Raw genomic sequence first — 13,583 nt, 5'->3', positions numbered from 1 at the left:
TGTCCCTTTCTTTTTCAGTGTCTTGACACAAACCCACTAGGCACGTTTATTCCAACAGTGAAGTATAGGAGCCAATACTTTTATTCATTTCAGTGAACCTTGTAGAAATGTGGTCTATTTAGCGCGGGGTGGAATGTAGACAATTGCGATTACCTGTAAATTATCTGTTAGTTTACTTTGCGTCTAAAGTTTAAGGCAATTCAAAGGCCCATCAGCTACGGACTAAAAACGATGAAAGGCTGCATTTCAAAAGAATCTTGATAAACTGTGAGAAGGGGAGCACAATATTAACCAGTTTTTTTAGTACTGGGATCATTTTTTCCATTCATTGATGGGAACCTTAGGGAGAAGAAGAAAAGCCAATTAATAATCCCACAAGGGAAAATTCAGTCGGTCCAACACAAGGATACATACCTCTACATGCATTACCTATACGGTCTGGAATACAAACCTTGGCTTTTTCTTTGTATGTAAAAGTGGCACAAACAAAGATATTGCCCATGCTCTTAACGGCACCAGGGGAGCAGTTAGGAGGTTCCTTACGCGCCACCTCCAGCAGGTCGGGCAGTCCACCCTCTGTCTTTTGTGCTGACTTCAGGGTTTGAACCCAGCGGCACCCTTCGGTTTCCGAGCCAAGGGTCCCAACACACTGAGCGTTCTGCCGGCTCATACCGGGTGGCTGCTTCTCGCATAGTATTCTCCCTTACAAGTATCCCTCATTCCATCTACCTCTTGTTGTACACTTAGTGTCCTAATTGTTGCTTTTCTGGGCTTCCCCTTCTATTCCCCCTCATGGCTGCATATGTGGTAACCTGTCTCTGTCCGCTGTTCCTCCCCTTCCATATTCATCTTCACATTGGTTGTTCTCCTAGCCGTGTCCCGGGCTTTTAATCCCCCTGTCTAGGAACTCTTGCTCCCCCCACTTATTCCGCTTTCTGCCTCGGGTCTTCTCATATTTCCATCTCCCCTCGCTGATTCCCTCCGTCCCCTCGGCTCCACCGCGCTGTTGTATTCCCTGTCCTCTCTTTCTCATCCGTTTATCACTGGACGGCCTTGTTTCCGTTAATCCCGAGGGTTTTGTTTATTTGTGTTGAGCTTTGCTTTTTTACCAGCCTTGCGGGACTGACCCCACCTATTTTTCTCCACCGTCCACTTTTGAACAGGCAGGGTTGGCTTTGCAAAGGCTTACTCCACCAATTAACATACCATTTAGCTAAATATTGGCATGTGTGCCATTAGGGGGTTGATGGGGAGGAGAAGAATTAAACAGTGTTAAAGCTTTTTTTTCTTGTCTCAAAAAAATTATTTCACTGGAATGACGTTAAAGCGGGGCCCACGGCTTCTTTATTTCGCTTTGATACCGCTGCTCAGCGAAACAACTCCATGTTTTTCGGAGGGTTGCTGTTGGAAAAGTTGCTGTTGCTGTTGGTGGGAGCTGCTCACCTACGCACCATCTGATGATTAGTTCATCTTCTTATAATTGTTTCTATCACGATTCTTTTTGGATTTCAGACTTTATAAAATTCGCCGCAAATCCCTTCCCTAACACCCTCCTATGTGATAAATCTAATTTGTGGGCCAAACAATCTTTATGTCCCACTGGATCAGATGACCAGTATCATTCAAACTACAGGCCACATTAACCGCCTTAGATCGTTCTGCCGACAAAGACAACGAAATGAAGAGAGCGCATTACCTTATTAATTCAAATTAAATACATATAATTGTATTGTTTTTTTTAAAACGTGGAAAGATTCATTTCCATTGTCACTCCATCAGTAAGCCTCTCTGTTTTTTTCTTGGTGTGTCACGTAGGGCTGCTCGATTATGGCAAACAATCATAATCTCGATTATGTTGGGTCATAATTGATATCACGATTATTAAAAACGATTATTCATTTACTTTGAAAACTTCATTTATTTTGGAAAGAAATAATGTTGAACAGTATGTTTTTTAACAGTTGATTACCTGAACTTTTAAGTATAATTCAACTGAAAAAAATCGTTTTATTCTTGTTTTTCATAATCGTTGCAAGCCAAAATCGTAATTGCAATTAAAATACGATTAATTGAGCAGCCCTAGTGTCACGTTGAATTTCACGTGTGGAAAAGCAGTTTTAGTCAAAAGTAAAAATTAGTAACAGCGCTTTCTTCTTCTTTTATATCTGTTTCTTATTCAGCTTGAAAACGTTCACACTGATTCTTGGAACAGAAGACGGACAAAGACACATGGCGGTCAGCAAGGTAGAACTGTGGTGATCAAACTGGAATCGAGCAGCTTTAGGGAGAGCATAGCAATTATATTATGTACGTTAATAAAAAAAATGATGATTGACCTAATACCTGTAGGTTTTCTAGTGTCCATCGGGGTTTCCTTCACCATAGTTACCTGTGTCTGCTGAAGAGTAATTGTTCAGGGTATTTAAAGACAATTGTAACCTTTTCCACTAAAGACAAAGCCTGTCCAGGAAGTCACTTAAGAATGAGACCAAAAAGACACAAAGAATAAAGTATGAATGAAAGAAAAATGTGGGAACACACCACTGAAAACAAACAATCATGGCCTTTACACGATGAAGGGAAATAAACAAATCCACACATTTCATTGAGGGGTGAAAGTAGGCCAGCTGCTGATGGAGCCGTTGAGCGTTCAGAGTGCGACGTGACAGGAAGTGGAGCCAGCATCCCGGTCCTGATTGGGGATCAGCCCGCGGGCCCCCTGTTCCCCTGCGTGCCACGCCTGTCCCTCACACCCCGCTGCTCTCAGATCTGTCACATTAGGGCCGTCGCTCAAACACTGACGGCGCCTTGTGATTGTTTGTCTCGTGTCACGCTGATTACTCTGCTCGTTGGAACCTGAGTGAAGGAAGTGCATGAAGTTGTGGGGAGGAAGTCACACTCGGTAATGATGCTAATATCTGCTCGGTCATTGGCCAACTTTCCCTTAAAACATCTGGAGGCTCGTGGAGTCGACCCCTCTCCCCTCCAGGAACAACAGATCCCAGTCATCTGTCCTGAGCAGTGCTGTCATGTGATCATGTGATACGGGCTGCATGTGAACTGTCACACATGAGTCCGATGTGTAAAAACTAGTCACGCTTAAATCAAGGAAAATAAAGTAAATGGGTGGCCATCTGCCAAAATGATGAAAATAATATCAAGTATGTTATATATATATATACCATATGCTTGCATATCTCTATTTTATTTTGCATCTCAGCATTGTGTTACTTTATTTTTTACGGTTTGAGTGCAGGCACTTTGTGATATGGGATTATTTTATGGACTCTTAATGCATCAGCCGTCTTATATTAATGGCCGTGCACGGAGCTTCTTCTCACTTTTTTAAACATAATTGAGAAGGAGGGACGACTGATGAAATATTTGAAATATTTTACAGCTTAAGTACTTTGCTGAAATCATTTTTACGAGACTTTTATGATCACATTTTTTCTCCTTTTAATGATGCTGCAGTTTGTGTGTATATTAGTGTGTTTGACAGCGTATTAACTGGGCTGCCAAAGTTAAGGTTAAATTAATAAGAAACACACATTTCTAATGTGCTTTTTAAGTTGAATATATATCTTACTTTCATTTCTTATTTCATTTGCTATTGGACTCAACTGGATAGTCATGAATTTCCAAAATGAAGATGCTAGGTTCTTCTAAAAAATATATAAACATATTCAAACTATTGTTTACTATGTTTTTATTTTTGTACAACAGATCCTGATTATTGGTTAAGTTTATCATCGTCTTGTTTAAAACTGTATTGTCTCATGCATTATGGCTGCAGCTTTATATCATTTTGTAATTAATTCACAAAGCCTTCTCTCCATCTGTAAATAAATATAAATAACATATTACAATACATTCAAATGTAATTCTAATATCATAAAGCCTCATTTTAATTCCATGCTGCAGCTGCACAGCATTCTGCATGTGTGTGTGTTAAGTCTAAATGCAGTTGTACGTATATAATATCTAGCAGGCCTGTTGGCCCTGGCTCTCTGCACTCAGCTCTCAGCTGCTCTTGTCTCTGTATAATCCTCCCTCCTCATGAATACATTAACGCCGCAGCCTTAAACTCAGCTTAGCTGGCGGCTCAGCGTCACAGCACATCCTATTACCGACTTTAAATCATTAATGTGACATCGTTTTCACTCAATTTCCAAACACCCACGGTCGAAAACTGCATATTTCACTGAGCCGGTGCAGAGGGCCACGCTCAGAGTCCCACTGTGACTGGACGCATGCGCACACTTAGACAAACGCTTAGGTGCGTGTGATTCATAAGTTTTCATTTGAGCTTTAAGAGCTTTGCAGAACTAGTTAGAGAACATTAAATCATATTGAGAATATGCAAAGCAAAGGACAAACAGGCGTTGAAATGTGCCCACTGTAATAGTTTCACTCTTTTGTCCCAACTATTGTGATGGAAACAGCCGGTGGATAATTGTGGTTTAAGCTGAGCTGACTCCTACAGTACACCTTAGGCTGTGTGTGTGTGTGTGTGTGTGTGTGTGTGTGTGTGTGTACAGTATGTGTGTATATGATTTAATCTGTGAGTCTAGCCACCGTTTGCTTCCCCCAGCATCTCGTGTACTGCTGACAATAAAGAAAAAAGAAAAATCCGAATCCCCCCTCTTGCTCCTTAACTATTCACACATAAACCTTTTCTCAGGTTTTACCTCTAGGCTGGCTTTGAAAAATTCACAACGCCCAGAGAACAACTAAGTCCTTCACTTAGCCTCCCGTAGGCTAGGAGCTGCGGATCTGTCCCCATCGTGCCTCCTTATTGCATCAAAAGGGCTTTTCTGTGTGAAGCTATGGTAATTAGCAAAGCACGTAAAATCATCTCCTCTGAGTGCATTTAACTGTTTTTATGTGCAAAGCGGGGGGGGGGGGGGGGGGCCTGATTGCTGAACATATGGACACAGATGGGGACAGCATTTTAATGGGCGCACTGAGTGGGGTTTTGTGTTTTTAACCCTTGAAAGTGGAGGCAGGAACATCCGCAACATCTTTAAGCGAGCATCAATTAAAGATGTGCTTTTTCACAGGCGACAGCAGCATCAGGCGCTTTTTAGAGACGGCCTGAGAACACAGTCTTCCCTATTTTTGTTTGTGCGACTCGCTCACATTTCATCACTCACCCCCCCTCTGCTCCCCTCCCATGTCCCTTGTTGTGCTTAATTAGGTTATCAGGTTGCTAACGGGCCGTGATTCGGTTCCACGCCTCCCAGCTGGCCCTCTGATTGGAGGGGCAAGAAGGTGGACTTAGCATAATTAACACGTTGTTATGGAGATGATTGAATTGTTTGGCGACTCACGGGCAGTCCCACCGCTGTGATGACTCGCATTGTGTCCAACGGAAGTTAATATGAAAGCCACAAAAATGAAACGCAGGTGGGACATTTAGATTTATATATGCCCCCTTTCAAAAACTCCTAACCATCTACTTGTTTATTTATCTTTCCAGTTTATTAATATCATATGAACAAGTGTGGATGCGTTCACTGCCCGTTACTATTTCTGCAAGTTTCCTGCACAATAAGGCCATGGCAGTGTGTATGTTTATGTGAATATGTTGGAGCTGTTAAACCATTGTGTGAATGCATGTGTGGAAGAAAGAAGTGACCAGGACCAGCACAAGTTTTTTACCCAACACATTGCTGTCTTTATTAGAGCCTTGTCTGGCAGTAATACTGAAAAAAAGTGAACTTAGAACAGATGGTGGTGGCAGCCCACGGCTTGTTTTTTTTCTTCTTCCTGTTTTTCTTTATTTCTTTGATATTTTTCTTCATTTTTTTGTGAGAGTACTGCGACTTCTGCTTTTCCGTGGCATGGATAACATCAATAAAGAGACAGTAGGGAGAGAAAAAAAGAAATATACAACTTATATTACACTGTGTTATGAACAAAATATAAATCTATAACTCTATGTTATATTTACATAATTATCTTTCTTGATTTTTCAAGTTGAGATGGTAAGATATTTTTTTTTTTACTTGTAATAATTCGTACTTTGTTGTGAGCTCCACTCATGACTTTGATTGTCTTAAATAATATCATCATCATTTTCATTGTCTTGATATGGGGTCAGACCTTGCCAGCAGGGATGATTGACGTCCTAATGCCCCACCCACCCCCCTGTTAAACTAAAAATGGATTGATCCACTGAGTCCCCTTTTCTCCAGCATTGGGTAGAACCATGGTGTGATAAGAGGGGTGACTATACAGCAAATTAAGACCCAGAGGCTCATTATGTGGCATGTAGCAAAACATCTACAGCAAGAATGATTGATCACTATGTGGCAGCACACCTGAAGAGTAGTCATAGCTCCTGTAGCATCGCGTGGAGCTCAAACAAAGCAAAGGGCTCCTGATGAGAAGTGACTTTAAAGATACTGTAGATACGTGTGGTCGTCTCACACGCACACACACACACTCTCACACACAGCGGAACACTCTGGTGGATCACGGTAAACACTGCTTTCCTATGATTTAAAGAAAAACACCAAAAAAATATATGTACAAGATTTTAAATCTAGTATACTAGATTTCATAAAACACAAAAAAAGGACAGCATAGGATTTGTTTGGTAGTCATGATAATCTCTTCATTTGAAATGTGTGTGAGTGATTGTGTTTGTGCATGTGTGTGTGTGTGAGTGCATCCAAGCCAAAGGTGTTCCACTGTCTCGGTGAGGCGACCAACACTAGTAAACGGGGACGGGACTCTTTGTTCACAGAAAACAGTTTCCAAAAGTGATACAACTGATTTCCCCAAATATTCAAATAAAAGGCAAAAAAAGAGAGGAAACTTCACATTATACATTATAATAACCATTACAAATCAAATTATAATAACAATAAAAAATCATGTTCTTCTTTTTCTCCAAGTCTGAGTGCTTTTTAGAAATGGGTTTGGACATGAACAGGTTATGTCTTCAGCTCGGAGGGGGGTCGGGGGCAACTACGCCCGCCCCCCCGCCCGGGGGATTAATACAAAACAAATGCATAAAAAAAAGGGGACAAAAGAATGCAAAACAAAGCAAGGTAAAAATGACAACTTTTGTTTTAGCTAAATACCTACCAGCTAAATAGAATAATGTTTCATTGACTGTCATGTTTCTTATGGTCATAAAGAGGAGAAAAATAAATTATACTGTACATAACTTACTAAACTTAGGAAACGCTGACCATCCTTATAATTATTGTTAATAATATTATTAGACTAGAGGCAGTTTGAAGAGAAAAAAATTAAATACAGTACTCAAATACAAACAGAAACACTGACTGGCTGCTTCAGCTCCGCCCACTGGGGGCAGCAGGACGATGTGGATTGGAGGGAGCAGGAAAACACTGAGGGGCAGAACAACGTGTGTGTGTGTGTGTGTGTGTGTGTGTGTGTGTGTGTGTGTGTGTGTGTGTGGTACAGTAAATAACAGCAGCAGTGTAAGCCTTTTTTCTCACACTGAAATTTAAATTTTACACAAATGTGCAAATGGCCAATAAATGAGTACACACACGACACACACTCGAGATAAGTTGTTCTGATTTTTAGCCCCGGACGATATCAAGATAGAAGGACGCAGCGAGAAGAAACTGGTGGATTGTCTCACAACACAGTGCTTTTGTTTCTGCTCCTAAACTCCCCTTCTCCCCCCCGGAAAATCTCTTAAAGTGGGACAGTCCATGCTGCACTGGTCAGTCCTGGCTGGACCGTCCCATCGGATTCCCAGATTGCGGGGGGAGAGGGAAAAAACACAGCGAAAAAAGGGATGAACCGCTGACAGCACACTGCGAGGTCGAAGAAAAGATATGCTCTCGTTAAAAATAAACATGTCTGATGTCTTTCAGGTGCTTTACAACAAAAGGGGGAAAAAAGAAATGTCTCTTTTTTCCTATTATTATTCAAACTTGTAGCACAAAAACAACAAATCACATTCACAAGCCACTTATTGGCACCGTGTACCTGAGTGAGAATATTATAGAACCAAAAAAAGCTGTTTCTTTTTAAAAGTGTCTCTTGATAATAAACAGGTCCGCCATCTTAAAGTGTCATCTGTTAGCCTTTGACAGGTCCACTGATTCGTCTTTCATTTGAAAATGTCTCCTTTTTTCTACAAACGGGTCTAAAAGGTTGCTTTTTGAGTGTGAATGATATCTCTCCTCACTCCTGGTATTACACTCAGAACCTTGCAGTAGTACTTGAATATTCCTCAGCGAGCGTCAGAGGCTGGCTCGGTCGTCAGACTCCAGTTAGTGTAACAGTCAGTGTGAGTGACAGGTCCTGTGCTTCAGTTGATTGATCAGATGCTGGTATCAGGACTCNAAAAAAAAAAAGAGGAGGCGGAGCTAATGCCTGTTCAGAATTCTACCGGAGATAAAGTTAAATTCTGCTGTGATAAACGCATCCTGTTCTAAACCACATCAAGGGATGTGGTTTAGAACAGGATGCGTTTATCACAGCAGAATTTAACTTTATCTCCGGTAGAATTCTGAACAGGCATTAGCTCCGCCTCCTCTTTTTTTTTTTTTTCAAGCCAAGGGCCCAAAATCCGCGTTTCTCTAACAGGGCTGGAATAGAGGGATATGAGGGATTTCTAAAATGCATGATCTGATTGTATGTTGAGCAAAACACATAGACATGTTTTTATATATTTGTATATATCTGAGACCCATAATATATGCCTTAAAATAGCATGATAAGTGCACTTTAAGATTATCCTGAAAACAGGTGTTTAATTGGGCAGCGTTAGAGGATGTGTGTGAAACTCCAACTATATCTTCCCCAGTTTGCCACAAGCTTCGCCTTATGACGCACTGTGTCTTTGTTAGGGACAGTATTTATTTTTGTTTGTCAAATTGATTCAGAAAAATCGAAGTTACTCATGACTCTTTTTGATTCTACTTCTAATTGATTTTCTTCCCCTAATTAGCAAAACATCAAATGATTCTACAGCAAAAAGGTTTGTTCAAATAACACTTTTCCTTTTCAACTAATAGATTAAAATGTGCGCATGAAAAACTGCTGATGTGAAAATATAGTAAATTGTGTGCATTACTTTTCTTAATCCAGTTCCAAGCTTTTAGTAGTTTAGGCTTTCTAACAATTTATATCTAACAGAATGCAACACGCTGCTCCGGATGGATGGGATCATGGCGTTTGGTCCGCTGCCTGCGCAAGTCAATTCAAACCTTTAATTTGCCCAAATTTGCATTGCAGACAGTAAGAATAGTTTGAATGGAAACTATTATCGGCTGTTTTTTTCACATTATTGTTTGTCTGTCCTGTTGTTTCTAAAGTTCTTTAGTCTGCATGTCCCTGATAGCGAGGCTCTATCTTTCAAAGTGTAGATTAAACAAGAAGCTGTTTACAACATCTCAAGGTAGCAAAGGAGACATTCAATATGTCTGCATGAAGGGTTTCTCAAATAATGAATGAAGACTGGTTGCTTTTTCCTTATCAATTGATTCAAAAACTTTTTTAGAAATGTTATCATCTAGGTTTGTAATAGAGAGAGGACAGTGTATACTAATGTGCACTGCTGAGATGTGTACTTGTCTGAAGCAAAGCAGGATAAGCTTGTCTCATTAGCAACAAATCAACTTGATTGTAGACGGACATGTCTAGATTAGTGGGAATATGCAGAAAAAGAGAGTGTGACACAGGGTTAGCATGCTCCATTAGAGAGCATTGTCATCCTGGAGATGTCCGTGTAATAAAGCTATTCAAACTGCTAGCCAAATGTGTGTGTGTTTGTCTGTGTCAGTGTGACATAACAGGCGGTACACACAACTGCCATCGATCACCCACACACTGTCAGCAGGGGAGCCAAAGAGTACACACATATGCACACATGTACACACACACAAACACACAGCCTCAATGTGTGTTCCAGTTTGGCATGTATTAGAGACAAATACACAAACACACACTGTTAGGAAAGTTCTCATAATTTCTGAAGAAATGTTCCCCCTCACCGTCTCGTATTTATACCGGCAACTGACTTCCAACTCTTAAGACTAGGTTTTAATAGTCAGTTAAAAAAGGAAAACAACAGCCGTCACATTGTTGGATTGAATTAAGTAAAACTCAGTACAAGAGGGAAAAGATACTGAGCGCTATTATTTTTGAGATACTGAGCTTGCAATCCCAAAGATGAGGCCTGTATTTATTATAAGCAATGGTAAGTGTTTACTTTCCACTCAGCCATATCATCATGATCATGTCCCTACTTTTAATTGGACACCCTTTGTAACCTTCTGCTCGCATAATTTACTTGAAGGAATACCTCTCAAGTCCGGTTTGTTATTTCCTGAAACTTTGCGATGGTGTACTCAGAGAAGAAAAAAGAGATGGATAAATAAATTAATAGGTGAATACATTCATATAAATAACATGCCATGGCTGCCAAAACATCCGTGGTATCTCACAGAGCACGTTGTGGCTCTAATTAGACTCATGAGTTGATTCTTTGTGGTTGGTTTTGTTTTGTGGTGAGCAGACAGGCATGAAAACATTTGGAAGGTAAAAGGTTCCTCTCACACTTTCACTCAGTGACTAGACATGCTGTGTTTGGATGTATCTAGTGGCCCATTGATGAAAAAACACTGCCTGGTAATATTGAGATAAGATACTGAGGGTTGAAATTAATGAAAAAGTATTGCTGAAAAAGCAGAAATGTGAAACAAGAGGCCTTCAAAAGCTGTGAGATCAAATGACTGCATTGCTGAGTAACTTTTATATGGCCTCCCTTTATCGTTTGAATTTACAACGCAATGTTGGCAAATTAACATGGTCGTTTGGGGGATTGTAACCATAAAAATAATAATGAATGGACAGCCATCTGTTACAACAGCAAATGTTCTTTCAATTGTGAAATGGTGTTTTCGATCACAACTTTATTTTGACTATTATATAACGGCTATATTTCTCTCCTAAAAGAAATAAATCTTTCCTTTTCCTGCGATAAAAAGTTCCCCCTATGCCTTATTGCACTAGAAGGTAATGGCCCTGGTTCAGGATGCATTCGTGGCCCCTGACACCTGTCAGAGTTGGCTGTCTGGCTCCTAGCCTGATGCCAGCTATAGTCCCTTTTAAAATGAGCATTTGTGGTTACCAATCTAACCTGGACTGTCAAGACGATGTTTTTTCTTTGGACAACCTCATCGAGACACAAACCCATAATAACACTCTTATTTGTCCACTTAAAATGTTGTTGTTTTTTTGGCTTACCCTTATTTAGCCTTTGTTTAAGCGACAGCGTTGAAAGGGTGATACAGAGGGGAGGCAAATGGTCCCAGGCCACACTCTAACCTGGGTCCTCTGAACAGGGTTCGAGCCCCAGGACATGTAGTTTGCTGTTTTTCTCGTAATCACTTCTCATCATCGTACCACTGATCATGGGTTTTCTGTGCAATATAAATCAGTAGTCGTGAAGCGCTCTGGATTCCAGCAGTGCCTTCTGGTGGAGAGATGATTGATGACAGGCTCCCGTGCTTTTCTCTCCATCAGTGTTTCTTCACACGTTTGATGTCTCAGCCCAGCCCCGGGCCCTTCCCCGAGCGCTCGCCTCAAGAAAATCATCTCATCGCCCCAGCTGGCTAAAAGAGGAGCCTGAAATAAAAACCACCAGATGCAATACAAGACACTGGGCATAGAGATTATGTTCTGGTACTTCTTCAGAAAGGTCTAGAATGTATGATTGAACCAGCTGAAGGCAGAGGCAAGGGATCACAGCACTGGGATCAGCTACTGAGAAAGACACAGCAGAGAGAAGATAAATCTAGGGATTGTGTCACTGCTAAAGAGATTGTTCCTCACTGGCAGAGCGTAAGCCATTAAGCCGGTGTCCTAACCACAGTGGCCCAGGTGTGAGTCTGGCCAAGGGCCCTTTGTTGAAATTCATCTACGCATCCTCTCTTTCCCTCCATGTCTGTTTGAATATCAAATAAAGCCGAAATGCTTAAGCAAAAAAGAAGAGAAAGCCCTTTAATCTTTCTTGCCTGAAGGATGCATTAAGTGCTCATCTGCTGCCCTTTTGCCACGGTACAAATCTCTGCATAATCAATAGTTGCTAAACAAATATTATATTTAGTCTGCTTTAATAATGTTTGACTGGAATGTTAAATGTTCACATTTTATCGATTAACTCTCTGGGAGGAATCGTAAAAGTTTGCTAAAAATACAGGGAACAAAAACATCCTTCTTCTTTTCATACTTTTAGTGCATTCTGCTAATAATACTGGAACATTTTGAATGTAGGACTTTAACTTGTAAAGCGTTCTTACAGTGTAGTAACTAAGTACTTTTACTCGAGTTGGATCGGAATACTTCTTCCATCACTACTCTGTTTGCTTTTCACTCACCAGAACAAGCCAAGACCTTGGTTGTATATCAAATATATTTTCCTGCACTTTTGAGCAGACAGATATTCAGACGTAGGTCTTTACAGAACGCTGAAAGAGTTGTGATTTGTTGAAGGTCAAGCTGTCTTGCCTTACAAGGAAGTCTTTGTCCGCGATTTCAATAGTAAAGTATTGACTCGACAACATGTGGTCCGCTATTCAGACATGGATCATTTCTTTCCCAGGGGCTCTAAGTGGCCTTGGCCAAATGACAAGCAACAGCTTGGCTTATGAACACACCTCAGTGTGGTGCATGTGAGGATCTTTGTCTACACAATATGCACAACTCTCTTTCTTGTCTGTTATTTGACAGAATCAATATTTCCACCACATACATTTATTTACAGATTTCCACAAAACGATGACATACTTGACACTGAAAATATTAGCTTGCCGCTCTCGCTATTAAGTTAAATTTCATTGTAAACTCTGGAGGGCAATAGACTTGAAAATGGCATGAAAGGCGAGTTGTCATCATAGGTGGAAATGTTCTTGTATGGCAATTGATCCGATTACTTCGATTTGTCATAATGCCGAGGCTGACATTTCATCATCCATTAGGGACCATAACATTCTAGGGAAGAAGTCTTGTGGAATTTAATTTAAAAACAACAAATACCGCAATCCTTTATGTTTAGTGAAGCTCAGAGGGTTAGAAGGAGACACAAAGGAAACGCAGAGGGAGTTGTTTTGTTGTCGAGAAGCCATTTGAAAGCAGAAGAGTAAACTTTTTGTTCAATGTATTCTAGGTGTGTGGAATATGCAACCTTAATTAGTTGGATTTTCAATGAACAGAAAGTTTCTTAGGTTTAGATCATTAATAAAGCAAAGATATAAAACATATACTGAGTCCAGTTTATGTATGGATGTTAAGATTTGTACTGATATATGTTATAGAGAATTTAATACATTAATAAATCGCATTAGGTTTTCGTAGCTTGAAAAGGGGCAATTACACTATTTATTTTAAACTGATATAAGGATACCGCTTTCTTCTAAGTTCAGTAGGAACTGTTGGGCTTATGACGAGAGACGGAAACTAATTTTAAACTATTAAAGGTGGGGTAGGTAAGTTTGAGAAACCGGCTCGAGATACACTTTTTGTTATATTCCATGGAATGCTCTTAACATCCCGATAGCAATGAATATCTGAAGTGCTTTGAC

Source organism: Notothenia coriiceps, unplaced genomic scaffold (assembly GCF_000735185.1).
Source record: "Notothenia coriiceps isolate Sejong01 unplaced genomic scaffold, NC01 NC01_scaffold00037244, whole genome shotgun sequence".
Lineage (NCBI taxonomy): Eukaryota > Metazoa > Chordata > Actinopteri > Perciformes > Nototheniidae > Notothenia > Notothenia coriiceps.
The sequence above is the reverse complement of the archived record's forward strand: the minus strand, read 5'-3'. Positions refer to the sequence as shown.